This window comes from Ischnura elegans, chromosome 4, assembly GCF_921293095.1.
Source record: "Ischnura elegans chromosome 4, ioIscEleg1.1, whole genome shotgun sequence".
Classification (NCBI taxonomy): domain Eukaryota; kingdom Metazoa; phylum Arthropoda; class Insecta; order Odonata; family Coenagrionidae; genus Ischnura; species Ischnura elegans.
In genome coordinates, this window is record NC_060249.1 from 135494182 (window position 1) to 135514463 (window position 20282).

The 20282-nt window shown below is 38.7% G+C and overlaps 1 long non-coding RNA gene across 1 annotated transcript; it reads left to right on the plus strand.

Annotated features, from left to right (window-relative positions):
• Positions 1-2902: 2902 nt before the first annotated feature.
• On the plus strand, positions 2903-20154 carry LOC124158088. The gene is made up of 3 exons (XR_006864713.1): positions 2903-3028; positions 3608-3745; positions 19955-20154. It is a non-coding gene; the product is annotated as an uncharacterized LOC124158088 (long non-coding RNA).
• Positions 20155-20282: the final 128 nt, after the last annotated feature.

Genomic DNA, 20282 nt, shown 5'->3' on the forward strand with positions numbered 1-20282 from the left:
AAATCGATAGAAAATAATAATGAGACGTAAACGTGTAAATATTACATGAGAACCAATCTAGTGCCCCAAAAAAATGACAGCTGCGAAATGAATCAGGTCAACTATACACCAAGTGTCAATGTAATAAGAAGATAAATTGTCAAGTGTATTCAGAAGACGCTAATATTCATATCGAAGTGCAGGTAATATTTTAGATACCTCTGATTCTAAGAGGTCTAATTATAGGTTTAGCCAAACAGGTAAACTATGAATGGGATCATAAATACAAGAATCCGTCAACTTATGTCGAGAAAAGCTTAAAAAAAACTCGAACCCAAAAATCACCTCGTATCTTATCTGGTATTTGAAAGTTTTTAAGAAATCACGGAGGAAGAAGCCAAACAAAAATGAAATTGTTTGTAATTGCGCTTAAGTATATCACACCCGTCATAAAAAAACTCCTATTTCTAGTAAACAATGAAGATTAGCATACCAATGGCAACGTTTTGGCATATAACATAATACAATGTTGAAAGAAGAAAATTGCTTACCTTTCATTCCTCACGATGTGGAAGGATTCCAAGAAATATCACTTGTAAAATAGCACACCATTACTTTCACACGGCTCGATTTTCTGAAAATAATAAGAAAAAAGACATATATTAACAAAGCGCTGTTATCATGCACGAATCGGGAGTAGAAAATGAATAAAATCTGAATATATTGTACTATTGCAGCAAAATCAGGCTACCAAGGCGACGGAAAATTTTCAACGAGAAATTAAATTAGCGAGAAATGATAGTAAATCCACTTACTTATTCAATCGTCTTTACTTATTGATTGCTCAGGCCATGTAAGTCGACGGACAAGGAGAGAAAATAAAAGACGAGAACTGAAAGTTCTTGGTTGTATTCGTAGGAAACTCCCGAATAATTGAGATAAATTTAAGGAATGACAACCACTAGGCGAGTACACTAAAGAGAGGCGTCTATTCCAACTCAGAACACGAAATATTAAGAACTCAGTCCCGTAGGCTCCGCATAATACTACGTGACTGATAACATCAATGCAAGGCAGTCTGCTGTCAAATAGGACAGTCCTACACAACTCAATGACCTCTTGATGACAAGCCACCGGTATATCTTCCAAAATTTTCTTGCGGCGATTAGGTGAAAACTCGATCACAATAGTTTTTAGCCAACGATGGGAGACAAATCATAACATTTTGAGTGTTCTCAAGTCCTTAAGAAATCAACCAAGTAGCACACACGAATGACCTTGGGTAAAGCACTTCGTCAACGATCCAAAAAAACAAAAATCAGGTAAAATTAATCAGAGTCCACCGAAGTGACAAAAGATGTACACGATAGCATCAATGGAAAATCTACCGCCATCTGAAACGTGTGACACGAAATTGACATTTCCGAACCTACATTACGAGGCATCGCACTTAATGATGAACAATCCAGACGAATCGCGTCTCACCCGTGAAAAAGAACAAGCGGCAATAACAATGGACGGATTGGAAAAATATTCTCGCTGTTCTCGTATTGGCAGGAACGATGCAAGAATACAAATCACCTACTGAAACAACGATGAAAATTATATCACCTACCAAGTATTATAGCACACTCCCTTCAAGCCTTGTCGTACTTTGCAAACGGTAAAATATTATCGTAGGCGAAATAAAGCAGTGTAATCGAAAATAATTATCGGCATTAATCGCACCAAATATAATGATATCATAAACTCTAACACGAAACAGTAATGGCACACATATAAAAAGGAACCGATAACTTTAAGATGGCTTGCTTACTTACCTCTTCACTCCAAGCCGGCTAACATCAAACTGATGAATCGAAGCGCTTCAGAATGAATAGCGCCAGAGGATAGTTACCTGATTGGACAACGAATGTGACGTCACGAGAAAGTCAGATATATTTTCGCAAAAAAAAATATAAAATGGATTGTTATAATATATTAATGAATAGGATTTATTTGAATTAAATATTAAAATGTAATACTTCATATCAATTCGTGTAAAATAGTTAATTTTTCCGAAATCTAGTTTTTACGGAGAGTAAATATTGGTACGTCACATGCTGTTCGCCTTTGGCGAAAATTGATTGTCTTTTGTTTTCTTGTGACGTCTTTCCCAATAATTTCGCTAGTCTCGGTGCCCGGCCGCTTTTGACTCTCCGACGGTCTCAATGCCCTATTCATTCATGTCCCACTATATTCCATTGTTGACCTCCACACCCACTAACTTTCGCGGTATATCTCCTCCCCCACCCTATATTAACGATCTTATTTTACCTTCGACAGACTATGACTCATTCTCACGTGCCATTCAAACTACTTCCGCACTCTCAGCGCAACAGTGTCCACTCCGACATACCACCGTCAGTTACACCATTTACATCGATGTGACGCCCAACGGATTCACGGATGCAGCGACGTGACTGTTTATTGCACACATACCACGCTGGAGAAATTAAAAAGGAGTGAAAATTGTGTGCAAGTGAAGCTTCAGTTAGAAGATAACCTGGCGCAAACAGCGGCTTATTTGGACGAAATTCACGTTATCGATCGTGATTAAGCGAGTGAGTACAAAATTGTTGTGTAGTTTTATTGCCATTATAATTTTCATTCCATCACTTAGTGCGCGGCTTCTCGACAAATTACCATCAAAATTCAAAGATAATGTCGATTTTTTTAATTAAATGATACTATACCAATATATAGCAAACTCTAAATAGCTCCTTAAGAGCTGATAAAAGGTAAGAACTGATATTACTTCGAACTTTGGTATTCTCCGATAATCTCTCGGGAATGCAATGAAAACTTCTTAGTGTCTGTCTTTTACGTGCGTTTTTCAGCATCCTTCTTCATCGCCGTGTGTTTCGACAACAATCCTATGGTCTAGCATTGTATCTGCTTCTCTGTTTACGGGGAATGTGATTTACTGATTGTTACGGAGTGAAAGGAGAAGGTTTGGTACGGAGGTGCTCACGGAGTCAAAATCCAATTGAGTGATCGTGATTATTACGTGAGTGTTGAAGTCCTATCTATTAAGTGCCGTCATCTTAGATCGGAAATTCGGAAAACCGTTTCACGCAGCACTCAATACTATTCTCCTTTCAGCTATCACTTCCATGTTTGCGTGCATACAAACCAACACTTAGTTTGAGGAAATGAGTGAGCGATGAAATTGGTTAGATTTTTATGATCCCACTCAATTAAACTTCTACGCCCCAACCCAAATTTTCAGTCGTGCACTTAGTACCGTCACTTCAATTGGCACCCATGATTAATATTCCCGAAACTTATCGCGTGGATTTTAATGTATTATCGGCATTGTTTCTCAATTTTCAGTCCCATAAAAGTTAAATGTTTCAATTCCTCAAGTTACATTCCTGTTTCTTAGCTAGATTTAATTAGCATACAAATCTGTGGTTAATCATTTACATTTTCTGGTGCCATTGGTTCATTTAATCATTTTATCTATACATTCCCAAGAAGTACTGCAGATGAAGATAATACTTAGCATTTATTCAAAGCATTCATTTATGATGATTATCAACTGTCCCGACTTCCAGTTATATTTCTAGCGTGTGCAATTTTGCAGTTGCTGAACTACGAGTCGTCCTGCCAAATGATCCCGGTGTTCGTCGGGACAGTTGTCACGCCTATGAAGTGAGAAGAAAATCTGGTGGGGGACACCGTTACGTGCATGTTTGCGGAACGGAAACACACCGGAATAATCGTAAGTGAAAAAGTTAATTTTCATGTACATGCAAGTGATATTGCAATCTATACAGGGGTACCAACTCCCTCCACGGCTCACCATCACAAACCTGAAGATTAAATATTGCAAAACAGATGACTCGCCTCCTACTCCCATAACCATTAATTTGTATATTCCAATAAGCCTACTTTTTCTCACAATCGCCCCTCATCCCCATCCTAAGTGATATTCACATTTTTTGGTGATGACCCTTAAATTGGTCTGGACCGCTGGATAGCTCAGTGAATGTTAGGACGGGGTAAAAGAGTAATTTTATACGAACATGCATTTAGAGAGTTCCCTCTTGGGGAGGGAATTTATCTTCGAAAAAATTCCACTTGTGACGACGAGTATTTTCCTTGCTATTGCGCGTCTCCAGTGTATAATGGAAGAAAAAGATCGAAATTTAAATTAAATTCATTTCGAAATATACCCTCCGCTAATGCAATCCATGGAATTAACAAGCGACTATTGGACCGATTTGCTACCTCCCACGACCTTCAGATTTTCGCACATTTTTGAGGAACCGTTTGAGCCCCCACCTCCAAACTCCTTCCTCACACTTACCCTACCCACTTCGAATAGTACCTAATTTATTATTTCTTGGAGTGTGGGTCTGACTTAGGTTACTATAAGGGTGTTTACGGATATCAGCTACTCCATACACGAAATGTCCTTGCGCGCGAACACAATAGGCATCAATTTCCAAAATTTATCACGAAGTGTTTCCAACAGACATAACATTATGTTGATGTAAGTAAATTATATTCACCTCGACTTGTTTTGCGCTAAATATGAATCCGAATTTTCGACGCCCGTAACTGTACAGCTATGCCAAAGCCTTGTTCACAAATAAATTCATCACTTGATTAATGGTGGATCAGAACAATAAACCACTTAATCTTTCAATCACAGAACAAATCGCGAATCAATCCTGAAATGAATATCAGAAGTTTAATTTCATTACGATTGTTTTCCTTGGTAGATACAACTATCTGACTTGATACCGGATAATATCAATAGAAATTTTAGCCAGCATCAGCTGATGATCATCCTTAGCAGAATTATAGAATTTTTGAGTGGTGTGATCCAACACAAAACCCTCTTGTAGAATTTCATTCCATGGCTTGTTCAATTTGGGAAGGGGAATACGCAAAATACACAAAACGCCGGGATGGTGCACAAAATATTCCATGTGAACCAATTTTAGCCGGTAGAGTAGCTCTACCTATAATACATCTGGGAAAAGTGTTTTTTTAACTTCCGGACGTCTTATGAACACTTTGTATGCGTGGATGTCGTAGTGATGACTGCTTATTCCATGTATTAATAAAAAATTTCCGGTACATACCAATAGAGCTCATAGTAATAATTGTTAATGGACGGGTGACGTCACTACTTTGGTCCCAACATGCCTCAGAGCGTCAATGGTAATGTGGTATTGCATCACGTGACATATGTACGCACGATTAACAAATTGATGCGCATTTGAGTGACAAGAGAAATCATTCGAGGGAAGCCTAGTGGCCTTATATTGGTTATTAAGTTTTAAAGTATTTTATTTTAAAGTATTTAAGTTTTAATATATTGTATTTCATTTTGATATGCACCTAATTTTCCTCCATCCCCGGGTTCATTAATGTCTGAATTTCCCACGTCACGTGATACATATGATGGACATACGTGTTTACCGAATAGGATGTTAGGCAGTTTATTTAAATCGGCATTTCACCAATCACAAAACTCCAGAATTGTAGGATCTATGAAACAGACTGGAGTTAGTAATTGAAAAACTCTTTCCTCACACTTGCCCTACCCACTTCGAGTAGTACCTAATTTATTATTACTTGGAGGCATTGGAATTGGGGCATGGATCAACTTCAAGAAGGTACGTCAGTAGATTTTACATTAATTGTGTATATATTTGTCGCTATAAATTTTGAAAAATGTTATTATATGTTCATTATAATGCGATTTAATTTATAAAATCAGCCTTCATAAGTGCAAACTTATATTACTCAGATACCAACGTGTTAATAAGAACGATATTAAGGAATATTTTCCCAAAGGAAAATATTAAATTTCTACTTTAAACGTTGAAAATTCTGAGCTGAATCTTTAACACGCATGTATGACCTCAATATAAGTCATTGCCAAGGGGGGGGGGGTCGCTTTTGCCAAAATTTAATGTTGTGAAAGGCGTCACGTAGCAGTCAGACATCCCACATAACCACGATCACGATGGCATTTCCATTTATCAAATGCGACATATTCTATGGATGCGACATTTTGCATTTTCAATTGTATTCTCACACATCCTTCACAGCAAAGCGCACTATAATTATTGAAATTATAGCCGCGGAGGAAATGAGAACTTTAGTCTACTTCGTAAGTCAACGCGGCGAGGAATTCGCGCTAGGTGGGAGACCATAAGATGAACCACGCCTCCTCGTGGGAGCACAACAAACCTACAAGCGCTGCAATGGGAGAGACTTTTCTTAGGTGGGGTCCAAATGGAGTGATTAGTTATTGAGGAAGGGAATTTGAGTAGCAGAGTGATTTTTGTGATTGGGTGCGCTCGAGTCCGAACAATTGACCCTCCCTTCAAACTCACGAGGGTTTTTTTGTTCTGCGAAGTCGAAAGGTTGGTTTAGCGTCGTCGCCAATTCGACGTTTATTCTCGAGAAAAATTTCGGCTCCTGGGTGGTAAGGTTTTTGTCTCCGAGACTATACTAATGCTGCGCCTTTAAGGCAAAGAATTCTAACTAAACTAAGAGTAAGTAATTATTACAAATTTCACAATTATAAATTTTCCGACATAATAATTTTCTCACATGCGTGGAATTGAATTTACGTGGAAATAATACGTGTCATTGGAAAATTTGGAATAATTACTTCACAAGGCGGAACAGGCACACCACAGAGAAATAAAATCAACACCCGTCAAACGGTTATCCAACAATTGAACTATATTCTGAGTGCCAATTTCAAATGAAAGAGGCTATAATATTATCAAATATAGGATTCTCCATTCAGCTGCCACTCGCTATGCATTTTAACTGGTTTACAAACGAGGGTGATTCGAACTTCATGGGGATATTATTAGATAAAGTTAATAATTAGTTTTAAAATGTTAAAATCATTCTTACTTGCTTGTTTCCTTGGATTTGTAGCCCCGACTCTTTCAACAGGAATGAAGTTTAATCCTAAGGTCCGAGTATCGTTTGATGTCTTATTCCTCTTCTGTAACTCTCATTGTATCACAAAATGCTAAACACAATGTAATACAATCACCACATGTGCTTACACACACACACACACACACCATCGAACACAATTATCATTATGCCATGGACTGACTCAGTGATTTCCAAATTCCGATTTTATCCCACTTCTTATAGACCAATGCACTTGTTCACAATGCGCAACGAACAGTAAACGTTTTAAGATGCATAAATCACTTCCTTAAATTTATTGAAAAATGGAACAATTACTTCACAAGACGGAAAAGGCACGCCTTTCGGAAAAACTCGACATTCTCATCACACGGCCATCCAGAAACTGGACTATGGTCTGAGTGGCTTCGCACCGATCGGAAATTTTCTCCACCCTCAAATCAATATTGAGTCATGCCGAAGGCCTAAAGCCACGATCAACTCAACCAGTCAGTACATGACCCCACAAATTGTTAGTCCCTAAAAAATTGCATAGGTACGTCCGGTTAAACGGCAGTGATGCGCCTTGTCTACCGCACGCGCAAATTTTAGTTATTACTCACTTCGGTGGATTCGAATGGGCATTCTTCGCTCCGAGGGCATTGCCTGATTCATTATGAAGCGAGGGATAAAAGACCAACTCTCACCGCGGTATACAATAGATTCGACAGTAAAGTAAAAGCGTAAGGTGAGGTGGGGAATCATAAATCCATAAGTATAATATTATAACGATCGTCATATTTCTCCATCGGCTCATTTCAGCATAGATGTCCCCCACGAGACGTACCACGGGGACTGTGCACTACACTTGGGCAGGACCTCGGCACATTTATTTTGAACAGGAAAGATTCGGCAAACGCTAATTCAAGAGACACCAATGTTACAAAATAAAGAATTTTATAAGCAGCGAATTTTTCTCACCGCGAATTTAAACGGCTTTGCAAAAGAGACAAAGCGATCAGAATAGGGTGGTTTCCTATTATTTTTTATTGCCTAAATCGAAAGATTATTACTCCTGGAGTACGTATTTCACACTTTTAGATTTTTAAATGACGATTTCTATTTTTCGCGATTGAATGAAAAGTGAAAATTTTCGAGCGCCCGAAAACGCGACGGCTAAGTTTGAATGCTGGGTAAACTCCGTGTGACGTCGTTCTGGTTCCCGCTGCCGCAAGTAAGGTGACCTTAGGGGCGAGGCTTTGAGCGCTGATACGACGCAGAATGCTAGCAGGTACCAGAGTACCCTGCTAGCTGGTGGCGCTTGGCTTAAATAAGGATTGTTGATACTTAAAAAACTTAACTGTGGAACTTAAAAATCTTTGCTTAAAAAATCTTCAGCTCCACAGCATTTCCCTTACTTAATTTTTTTCAAAAAAAAGTACCCGTTTTTGCGTTTATTTCGCCGTAATTTTCGTTCCAGTAGTTAGCAATTTTGACGCAAGAAACACAAAACTTGTATTAACAGTTTGCAAAAACATATTGTCTATACAATTAAAATTGATGGATTTGTTGCAATCAACGTAAATCTCTGCTAACTTCGAAACCAATGGGTCAATTGATTGCTATTGAACCTCGTGTGCTCCTTCCAAAATTCCGTGGTCCTTTATTATGCCTCCCTATCGGTTTCGGTGAATAAGAATAATCAATATATGGTATTTTCCTTCATCAAAGAAAACGAAAGGCATTGATTGCGATTCGTTACCCACCATTAGTGTATTCGTAATATACAAATTATTTGGTTTTAGAAATATTGGTTTAGACGAATGGCAATGGTCAATTTTATCCTCATTTGAAAAAGGCCAGATTGGCGCCCATGCTATGCCACTCCACGTGACGTCACAGGGACCTAGTTTCTATAGGAGTAGATGAGTTGCCGGAGGGTACCGTTTACCGAGGCAGACACGATATAATTTATCGATGAATATCAAAGGCATGAATGCCTTTGGAACATTCAAGCACCGGAGTATCGGAGGCTTGGCTTGAAAAATCGAGCATATTTGAACCTGGCCGAGACTTTTAACTTGTCGGTGGAAGCGGTCAAAAAAAATAAATAATATACGGTCCACGTATCTGCAGGAGAAGAAGAAAGTGAAGGCAAGCGGTAGGACTGGGTCAGCGCCCGAAGATATCTATGTGCCATCGTTGGTGTGGTACCACCAATGCGCGTTTTTGGATGACGTGGTGGTACCAAGGAAGACGACGTCCAGCTTGGAGGTAGGTTTTTCTGCTTGTGAATGCATAGTGAATAATTGGGAATAAAAATATTGATATCAAATAAATTTCTTTAAAATAATTAATTAGCTTCGTTTCAAGTTAGCATTCTACGGAATCGGCGAATTTCATAAATCCACAGTATCACTGTAAGTTATCAATTGATGCTTCCTATCAAGCACAAGTTGCCTAAATTTTGAGCTAATCTTGGATTTTGCTAGCTTCAATTGATATGACGTTATTTTACCAATTTTAAAACCTAAGTTAATTAAATTCTAAATAATATCTTTCATTGTCTCTTTCAATAACATTCATTTTTGTTATGGAGAGTTTTCATCGAAATTTGACCAGAAGCCACAAGGCCGTTAATTGGACAATAGTTTAGTAATGAAGTTGTTCTTAATGGCGTTAGCTGTCAAGGAGCTGTCTGGAATTTAGTATTTGAATAGTACATGTGCACTGAGGTTTCCATGTACATTAATTGCTCCGTCAGCTGCACTCCTAGGCACAGCGATGTTGTATTTCCTAAGCAGTTGTTATACATTGATTGGGCTATCGTATTTCCCCAGCATTTATTTGCGCTGTGAGTTAACTGGAGGTGTTACTGTACTTTTCAGCATCAATCAGTTTCAATAGGTCTATTTTTAAATTTCTCATACCATCCCCCACCTGAGGCCATTACATATTCTCCTTGCTTTCAATTCGCTTTCCTCCATCTTACAATAATGTCTGTAGTAGGTTTATGGTCCTCAACATTCATGTACATTTATACCGTTCACGCCGCCTTCACATTTTCTGCCTTGGTTCTCAAAGTCATTCTGTGTGCAGTGTACATGATAAATTGAATAGGTCTCTGGACAAAATTTTAATATCCCTTCAAATACTAACTAAAAATCGTAAAATATAGTAAAATTGTCATATAGGCCACTTTAATGCACTCATTTCACATATTTTCTTAAGAACTTTGAAAAGAAATGACCGAAACAGCTCCAAAAACACACCCACTTCAAAACGCAATTCCATTGGCCAGCCGGAAAGTGACGTCAGCTCATGCAATCGTGTGGGAAATCCAGTGGCGTTGCGCATTGTCACCAAATTTCTCGGTTTAATTAACGACTTTGACGTGAGATTTTATTTCTTATACATCTTGCGGAGGTTTTATCGTAAAAAACAAACGCCACGGAACCTGGTTTCACCAAGGCTGACACCGGAAACTTGCCGAAAATTACAACGGCAGCAATGTTTACTTACGTAAGCAACAGAAATTGCTACATGCAGGTTGAAAGCCGGGGAGTGAAGATGCATAGCCATGGAAATATAATATCACCGGCTCTTGTAAAATAAATATTAAATGTGTTTATGAAATTTAACAATGAAATTCCATTCATTAGGGTCGGACGGGAAGATTACGCTGACGACGCCATTGGCACAATCTAAACATATGTTCAGATTGCCATTGGTTGCGTGCAAATTATGCACAATGAAAACGAATGTATAGTTCGAGCTCGTGTGTGCCCCGAGCACAACCTATTATGTGGAGGCACGAGTTTTTGAGGAGGACGGTGAGGTGGAAGTTAACAGCCTTTCTTGCAATGATTGCATAGCTAGTTCTGAGAGCAGTTCAAGTATTGTGTAAGTAGGGCTGGGCAAAATTGAAATGCGCAAAACCTGTGACTTGGGAGTTTGAAATCTAAAACAGTATTTGAAATACTTTTTGAAATAAAAAAAATAACATTTGTAAGCCGGCTGGTCGACGGCCGACAGACGGCTTCGGTAATATTTTTACAACACCTTCCATAGGTATTTCGCTGGAATCCTCATTCCATGGACAGGTGAAACTTATTTCAGTTCCAAAAAAGTCCTCAAAAATCAAACCACGGCATCACCTTATTCATTAATCTCCAGAATTTTCCCTGCAGAGTGAGCATCTGACTTTTTGCTGCTGAACCTAGCCAGAATCCAATCCCCACTTTGAATGTTAGTCACCGAATTTGTTAAGCTTTTTCGGCTCATGCTATCTTGTTTCAGGCATTAATGCCATGTCGTCTACATCCTCCTCGTCAGAAGACATGATATCCAATGCCCTATCATAATCAATCAACAAACTGAAGTAAGCTATCTTTATCAGATAAACCTTCGAAATAAGAGTTAATGAGAGGACTCTAATTAAAAGACATAGTTTTATAAACTTCGGTGTTTTGCAACATTTATTTAAGAAATTTTAACGCAAGAACTGCCAGACAGAAACTAAAAGTTTAACGCAAACACTGTTACACAGAAGCTAAAAATTCAATCCATACCTACTTCAACCTCGTATCCTGGGGTAAGTGCGGCAGGGGGTCGCATTAACCCCGGGCAACGGGGTCGCACTTACCCCAGGCAACGGGGTCGCACTTGCCCCGGAAGGTAGGAATGAATGGTTACGACGGGGAAAGTGCGACCCCCCATCTAAACTAAATATAATGACCTGAGTTCCTAAATTTAAAGTAAAGCAAGGAAAACCAATCCATGAAGAAGAGAAAACAAGATATAGTTCTTACCTAACACCTCCGATGCGTTGATTCAGAGGGAACTGCAGTGTAGCCTCTCCTCACAACCAACTAAGTCTACGAGATGAACGGACGGGTATATTTCCTAAGCATGGGGAACGAGAAATTAAGGGATAAGTATTACAAAGTCGTTCGCTCTGGTTTCATAACAATGTGTGGAATATGTTGCACGACCGCCACCTGCTTCGAGAACGGAAATACGATTTACCTGAAGGGTGGTCGCACTTACCCCGCAGTCGCACTTACCCCACCTCACCTTATGGAAACTAAGAGATCTTAAAAAATATTTAACCTGTTTTTGCTCGTAAGGATAGTTACAAATAGTACACGAGAAAGGTATGTTTTAAAAATATATATTTTATTTTTTAAAGTAAAACTTCTCAAATGTTGCTCTATATGGTTGCATTAGTCTCCCTGAGGAATATAAATTTTTAAAAAAGTGTCGGACAGAGATCCCCTCGAAATGGATAAAGCCAGCAAGTGAAAAAACTTTCCACTGGAGAAGATGAGTAGGTATAGGATTGTGTCAAATCTGATAAACAATGCGTTAATATTAGAATTCAATTTTTTCATTCATTCACATTCGTCGGCACTTTCTCATCTGAACCAATCTTCATTCTACGTCTTTGGTGACCGTATGAAAATATTTATTTGGAGCATTTCTAGCCGTATTTCTGCACTTAGGCACAATGCAGTACTTGAAGCTATACGCTGCGACATATCGAGGAATAACTACGACACGAAAAATACGGCGTAATAACCACAATATCTCCACTGTAAACTTCAATAATGCACACGGTCAAGGTGGTTAAGAACAACACTATTGCATGAGCTGACGTCATTGAAGATGGCGGCGGTGCGACTTACGTTTTTCCTTGATGGCTTGTAAGACGTATTTTAAATGCTCATAATAAAAAAATAGATGACTTTACAGCCATATTGTTATAACTTTGAGCTTAATAATTACACCTACTTTTCAGAAACGTCTTTATTTACATAGGTGTTCAGAGACCTATTGGCGGCAACCTATCCCATAATAATAAACTTGTCCAGGGGCACGACCAATAGGTTAGTTTCCTTCGTCTAAGAAAACGTAATGCATTGATTGCGATTTGTTACCCACCATTGGTGTATTCATAATATACTAATTATTCGGTTTTAATAATCCCAGTTAGTCCCAAGACGAATGGCAATGGTCATTTTTTATCCTCATTTGAAAAAGGCCAGATTGGCGCCCATACGATGCCACTCCACGTGACGTCACAGGGACCTAGTTTCTATACGAGTTCTACATTGTCTAAGACTACTAATGCATGCATGAGGCACAGAGCTCAGGGAAACATCTCTTGATAATCACCCATTAAAATTGCCTATGGTTAAAAAGTTTCCTTCGTTTGATAGGGTAATAATTATCCTTATTTAAGCCAAGCACTACCTGCTAGCATGGTACTCTGCCACCTGCTAGCATCCTGCGTCGTATCAGCGCTCAAAGTCTCTTCCCAAGGTCACCTCACAACAATATCGCGGTTCTTCGGCGTGGCGCCGGGTTTCCTCTCCTCTGTCTCTCTTCTGGTCTGGAGACGTGGCAAAGTGGTGTAACGCATGGTTGAGGCAAGCCATTGGAAGTCAATTCCCATATCTATGCGTTCTGCTGAAAATATCTCCTAATTCATAAAAAGGGTGGTTTCCTATTATTTTTTATTGCCTAAATCAAAAGATAATTACTCCTGGAGTACGTATTTCACGCTTTTATATTTTTAAATGACGATATCTATTTTTTGCGATTAAATGAAAAGTGAAAATTTTCAAGCGCGCGAAAACGCGACGCCTAAGTATGTATGCTGGGTAAAGCCCGTGCGACGTCATTCTGGTTCCCGCTGTCGCGGTGTGAGCTGTTCTTGGGGCAAGGCTCTGGGCGCTGATACGACGCAGGATGCTAGCAGGTAGCCGAGTACCCTGCTAGCTAATAGCGCTTGGCTTACATAAGGATTATTAATACCTTATCAAACGAAGAAAACTTTCCGACCTTAGCCAGTTTTAATAAGTGATTATTAAGACATGTTTCCCTTAGCTCTGTGCCTCATGCATGCATTGGTAATCTCAGACAATGTATAACTCCTATCTACTCGTATAGAAACTAGGTCCCTGTGACGTCACGAGGAGTGGCATCGCATGGGCGCCAATCTGGCCTTTTTCAAATGAGGATAAAATTGACCGTTGCCATTCGTCTCAACTCGGATTTCTAAAACCGCACATATTGGTGAAGAAAGTAAATAATAATACGTCACTTTAATGATTTTTTTTCTCAATTCTGATTCATATTTTTCTTTTATGAAAAATTCAATAATCAAGACACGCCAGTGCTATAAATGACTCCGCGCACCATAAAATTAGCCGTTTTGTCAACTTCGTGAACTTCGCAACTCAACCTAGGTATAACAAATACGTCTACAACATTCGTCTTCCACAATAAGTTGCAAACATTAATACAGATTGATAAAATGGCTATTGCGTATTTTTAGAACGCATACTTTGTTGTAAAATTATTTTTTCATTGGCATATAGCTATATTTGAGCAATTTTTTTCTTAATTTCTTGCGTGGAAAAGGTCATGAAACTTTTCACATGAATTTGTTTAGTTACATTTCACACATTGGATTGCTTTTAAAGTTTCAACACTTGATAGTGATTTTTTCTGATGCACACACTTCATTGGTTGATTGGTTATGGTGCGTTCTTGGCATTACTATTTATTAATGGTTATTATCGAAATACAATGTACACTCACGTTCTTTAGACGCAGAAGGATCGCTCAACATGTTCCCCCACGGAACCCCAGAATCCATTTTCCGAAGAAGTCTGTTAATTTTTAATTCTAAAATTGTGTTTAAAAACTGCTTACGCACAGAAAAAGCCGAAGAATTCATTTCAAAGAAGAAAAAATAGTACTATTCATCGAAATTTATCATTGAAAAAAACTATCGACTATTTAACCACATAGCAACGGATTCCTGCAGTGAAGATGATCATAAATGAGTTGAAGGGTTGGGTTTAACTGTCGAAGAATGGCCCTAAAGGACTCGCTAAGCTGAGTGTCTCAGGCTGGGCCTGAATGCATCCGACATTGCTACCACGATCTTAGAAAAAGAGATTTTTCTACCTCAGCGGTCGCTTCCCTTCCCTCTCGACAGCAAGACACAACCTCCGATCGTTTACATCTAAAACATCCGCGACAACTATACCCAACGTCATTGGTCTTCCGCGTATGAAAACGTCCGTCGGCTTAACCCGAAGTTCGGTGCGAAAATGCTACGACCTAAGCCTTCGACGCCTGGAACAGAAGATGCATAGAAGACGCTAGAATAAACAGTCACACACACTAAAGTATTTTCTTTTTAAATCTCACAAACACAAAGGTCTTATAGGGAGCCCGTTCATTGGAATCGGGCAAAATACATAGCAAGAATAGCATCGCCACAAATCACGGCTGACTTTTAAAAGTGATTCTCCTATCGGTGATCGCAATCACAGGTAAGAATCGCAGTTACCATGGGCGCAGCTAGCAATTAAGGCTGGGGGGGGAAAGAGGTTTGCGTGCAACTAATACCGCGGGGTGTGTGGGGGTATGGAATACCCTCCAGGATACGGGGTAGGTGCGAGATTAATAAATTGCGGAATTTTAAAGATAAATAAACGATTTCAGTTTTTCCTGGTGAATACTTCTGACAAATATTTATCGGGTTTGCATCCAGGTTAAAGCTTTTATGCAAGCCGACGTTTCGGAGGATGGATGACAAGTCGTCTTCCAAAACGTCAGGCTTGCATTAAAGCTTTAACCTGGATGCAAACCCAAGAAATATTTGTTAAAGATAAATGGTTCAAAATGGTGAGTTTTATGGCTTTCTGAGGGAAACTTTATTAATCCTTACACTATTCTATATTATTAGTAATATCGATCTAATTAAGTGAGATGGATTAAACTTTAATAAATTTATGAGCTCTGGGGGGGGGGGGAGGGGTTTATCCCCCTAAATCCCCCTGTGCGCTGTGCCACTAAAAAACACAACGGTCTGATAGGGGAGGGTCGTAAAGGGGTTGAATTATTCGCAGCTGGGCGGATCTTGGCCAAAAAGCGTGAACGCAAGGTAATATAAGTCCAGAGGCCTTTATTTATTTCTTTGTGAAACTCTTCTCTGCTTCTTATACTAAAACCAAACACGCACAATAGGTTCTGCAAGTATAATTGTAACAGCCAGCGGTGGATGCAGAATAAGGGCCAAAGCAGGGGGTATCTATTACCTCTCTGCATTAGTGGGTGTTCGAACAAAATCACCACTCTATCTAGTGTGTATACACACATTGGACACCCAAGGGGAGGGCTGTGGCCCTTTAAAGAACTTATACCACTCAATTGCAACATAATAAAAGAGCACGTAAAATAGGGCATATGTTTAGAGCTAGTTTGTATATCAATTCGTTAGAGTAGGTATATATATGTAACGGAAAGTATATCTATAAATACTAGTATACAAGGGGGCAAACCCTTAACCAAAGCATTCATGAACGGGAAAGAGTTTCTGAGAGGATCATCACATGAGAGTTTCAACCTTTCCGTGACTGTGCTGTGTGAATAACTTAGTCACCCCAAATTACGTTAATCTTGTTCACTTTTTAATTATTTTGTCCCTTTGACAATTTTTGTATTTGAGCTCTACCACTTGGTCATTATTTAGGTGATGGATGATTTTTTAAACATTAAATTGTTTTTGAAAACTTCAATTTTTATTTCGAAAACTTTGAATTTTACCCCACAGCTGTTGGTGGGAAGAAAAAAACTTGTTTATTCATATGAGTGCAGGAATAAAAGTTGAATTCAATAAATTTTATTAACTTTCAACTTCAACAATGTCTACATTCTACATGATGGCACCTTTAGTAGTTGTTTTTCCATTCCATGATAGTCAATGCACAGTTACATGCAATAGCAATTAATATGAAATATTCGACTGCCATTTCGGAGAAAAGAAATGTAAAAACCTAAATGTAGCCTCCTATGTATTTATGAATTATGCATAACAAGATATTATATAATTAAAAAAGAAAGACATGGTGTTGAATTACAGGAAATACTAAAACAGTGCATATAATTTATGAATTGTAAATGGGGTACCCTCGAGATACCCAACAATGTCCTTCACAAAAGTTTTCTACGCACAGTACAGGAGGGCAAAAGAAAAGGTTGGAGAAAGGTTTATTTACTGGTGTGTAGAGTATTACGGTGCAATTATATTTGCTATTTACTAAGAGGACAATTTCCAACACAATGGGGAGTGATTTTTGAAGAGTAAGGATAGGAACGTAGAATTCCAGAGAACAATATAGAGTCAGAAATCAATGTTACCGTATTTGCATGAATCTAAGACGAACACGATTCTAAGACAACCCCCCCTTTTTTGGAACTCCACTATGGGGAAAAAATTTTTCTAAGGGAAAACGTTCAATGTGGGGATGTTTGGCTAGGTTGTCTATGTCCCAGGAAACGAGGGATTTTTGGTGCGTAATGACAGGAATAGTAGTACTTTATTGAGACACTTAGGTCTTATTATTGATTCGACTAATAATTTCTTTGGAGGGGCCATGGTCCGAAGACCAATAAAATTAAACTAGTGAAAATGAAACCTGACTTTATTAAACCCACACGGAAAACACTCGGTGGTATGAAGGCAAGACACCCTGGAAAGTAGGGAACCAATCGTACGAGCTATGCTATCGCGTTCGGCGTACGCAGAGTATACTGCTGAGGGTGAAGCATGGCCATTTGACTGCGCCATGAAATTTTTTGTCCCAAAGATACCCATTCTTTTCTAATTAGCGTAGCGCCAGATGGGCGGATGAATTCGGATTACTAGTAGGGAGGAACAAAATATCCTGAGAAGATATCCCTTCGTCAGTAACTCTGACAAGTGAGTCTTATGGTATAACTCGTAAATTGACAACTGATAATAACCTGATATCCTGTTTTCAGAAAAAAATGCGGCATTAACTGCCGAGAAGCTCAGCTACGAGGATATAGAGTTTCCCCAAAAATCATTATCGTATTTTTCCAATTATTTCCTTGCAAATACTTAAATAACGTTAGAAATACGTCATGCTTGGTCTCATTCTTTTTTGAATTACGAGCACATTGCAAATATTCCAGCCTAATAAAAGTATAATAAAAATTGCCGAAATTCATTGTTAGACACCTTTTGAGCTAATAGGTGATTCATGCAGCGGTTGACCTCCAGAAACTGGGAACTTTGAAGCAAGTAGGCTGAAAAAGGTTAGCGGGTGAGAAAATGGGGGGTGTGAAACGCATTTCTATTGTTCTCGTGTAACATGATATTTATTTATTTCGTCTCATTTTCGTCAAAAGATGGATGCAGGAAAAATTATACATCGGGACCACGATCTTCAAACAATCAATGCGGGGAAAGCGATACTTCGGAGATGCAGGAAAAAATTACATTGTCTATATGGAACTTTATTTGGGACCAGAAACGGCTAACGATGAATGCAGGAAAATGTTCAATACAGGTATGATAGATCGGGGTTCCACTGAATAACTTTTCTTTTGAAAGCGGCAGTGGCAGCGGCAACTTAATAACTTCTTTTCTCTGCCATCGTAATACTCTGAAAGGCACGGAATTACAACTGAATCGATCTCTCTAATCAGAGGCAAATCATGTTGCCTTCTTACCGTTGCTCTGAGAAAAATGCAACGACTTTGTAGCAGTTTATTCCGCGACGGCATTGAGGCTTTAACATTACAATTTAGGTAAATTGTAACCAATCACACGAACATTTTGTGAGTTGATCGAGCTTTAACTTGAATGGAGCCAAACCCAGGGTAAAGCAGGCAATCTCGCAGACACGGCAAAAGTGCACCCGGCGGCTGATCGGCACGCGCCGAATTTTTGCCTGCTGCCCAAAAATGGAAAATGTTTTTTTTTTACTTGAACACAAAATTAAATATGCTAAATTACTGTTAAGATATTTTTGACGTTGATTTTTCGTTGAATAGTTATCAGGTGGCAAACTCAGGTGTCCATAATTTTTCTGACGTAAATTATGCAACCCGATTGACGTCGAGAATTTTGCATCCGATTGTAAGACGAACTCTCTTTTCTGCAGGAGTTAGGAGGAAAAAAAACCTCGTCTTAGATTCGTGCAAATACGGTATATGGAGAGAAATGATTCAGATTTAATCTGGTGGAACTCTAACATATTGTAACTTATAACTTATTAATAAAATCAACCCAAATTATTTATTAAGTTGATTCAATTCCATGATGTCACGCCTGAGACAAGTAATTATGGTAAAAATAATCATCCATTTCAGATAGATTCTAAATAAAAAATTGAATACATATATCCTCTGTTGAAAGGGAAGTAGTAAGCATATGTAATCTTTTTCCCTGATTATTAGCAGTCAAAATAACTTGCAATATAGCAGATGACCATATACATATATATGCCCACCTAACATACTGTGTTTACATTGCTCATGTGTACATACATACATGGAATGACGTGCTGAAAAAACACACTATTTGTTTAATTTTTTGGCTTGAAAAAAGCAAATATTGTTAAAAATACTAGCATGCCACCCTCGCATTGATAGGGAAGGAGAGGACCCATACAAGTGGGAAACTTGGAATTTATGGTAAAATATCGAGAACAAGAACGACAGTCCCACCCCGATCGTATTCCCCATGTCACTGCCACCCAACGCAGACCAAAGGCCGACCTGAGAGACCATTGTATGTGTCCTGGAATCCTGGGTAATGTTTCTCTGAACATACTGATGATTCTTGTAATACCAAATCAATAAAAAATAACACTTACTTATTCCACGCCGTCATGAAAGCAGGTTCAGGAAAAACCAGGGCTTATATTTTTGAAGTAGGCAACTGAAATCTGATTACATACATTTACAGGGATAAGTTAATGTAAATTGTTTCATTGCAGGTAAGTGAAGGTGTTGCATTACTTGAGAATTGCTAACCTTAATTATAGCAGGAGCTAAGTGAAAGCGTGGTTAATTGAGTGATTGTGATCTCCATTTAAACCTGACTGAGTATTCTCCTATTAAAAATTACTCTGGTTAAGGAACCATCTTGTACCTGGCAAGGCATTTTTTAATGAATACCTAAAAATTTGTTTTTCCACAGAATTTTTTATTAAATCACCACCATGATGATGTTGTCGGGACACAAGTCACTCTCGGCTGAATCGCCGCCTGATGTAGGGCAGCCTAAAGATAAACTGATACGAGGGACGTAAACTGTTGCATCGGAGACAGATCTCTCTTGGGGGATAACTGGCATCAACAATAAGGGAATATAAACGCCGCAAATCCTCCAGTAAAGCCCCACTCTTGAAAAAAAATATATAAAAGAAAATCTTATAAAAAGAATTCTATAAAAAACCAGAAATGAGGCAAAACGATGTATATGAATTGACTGTATAGAAACTTCCAGAACAGTAATTATTCACTTT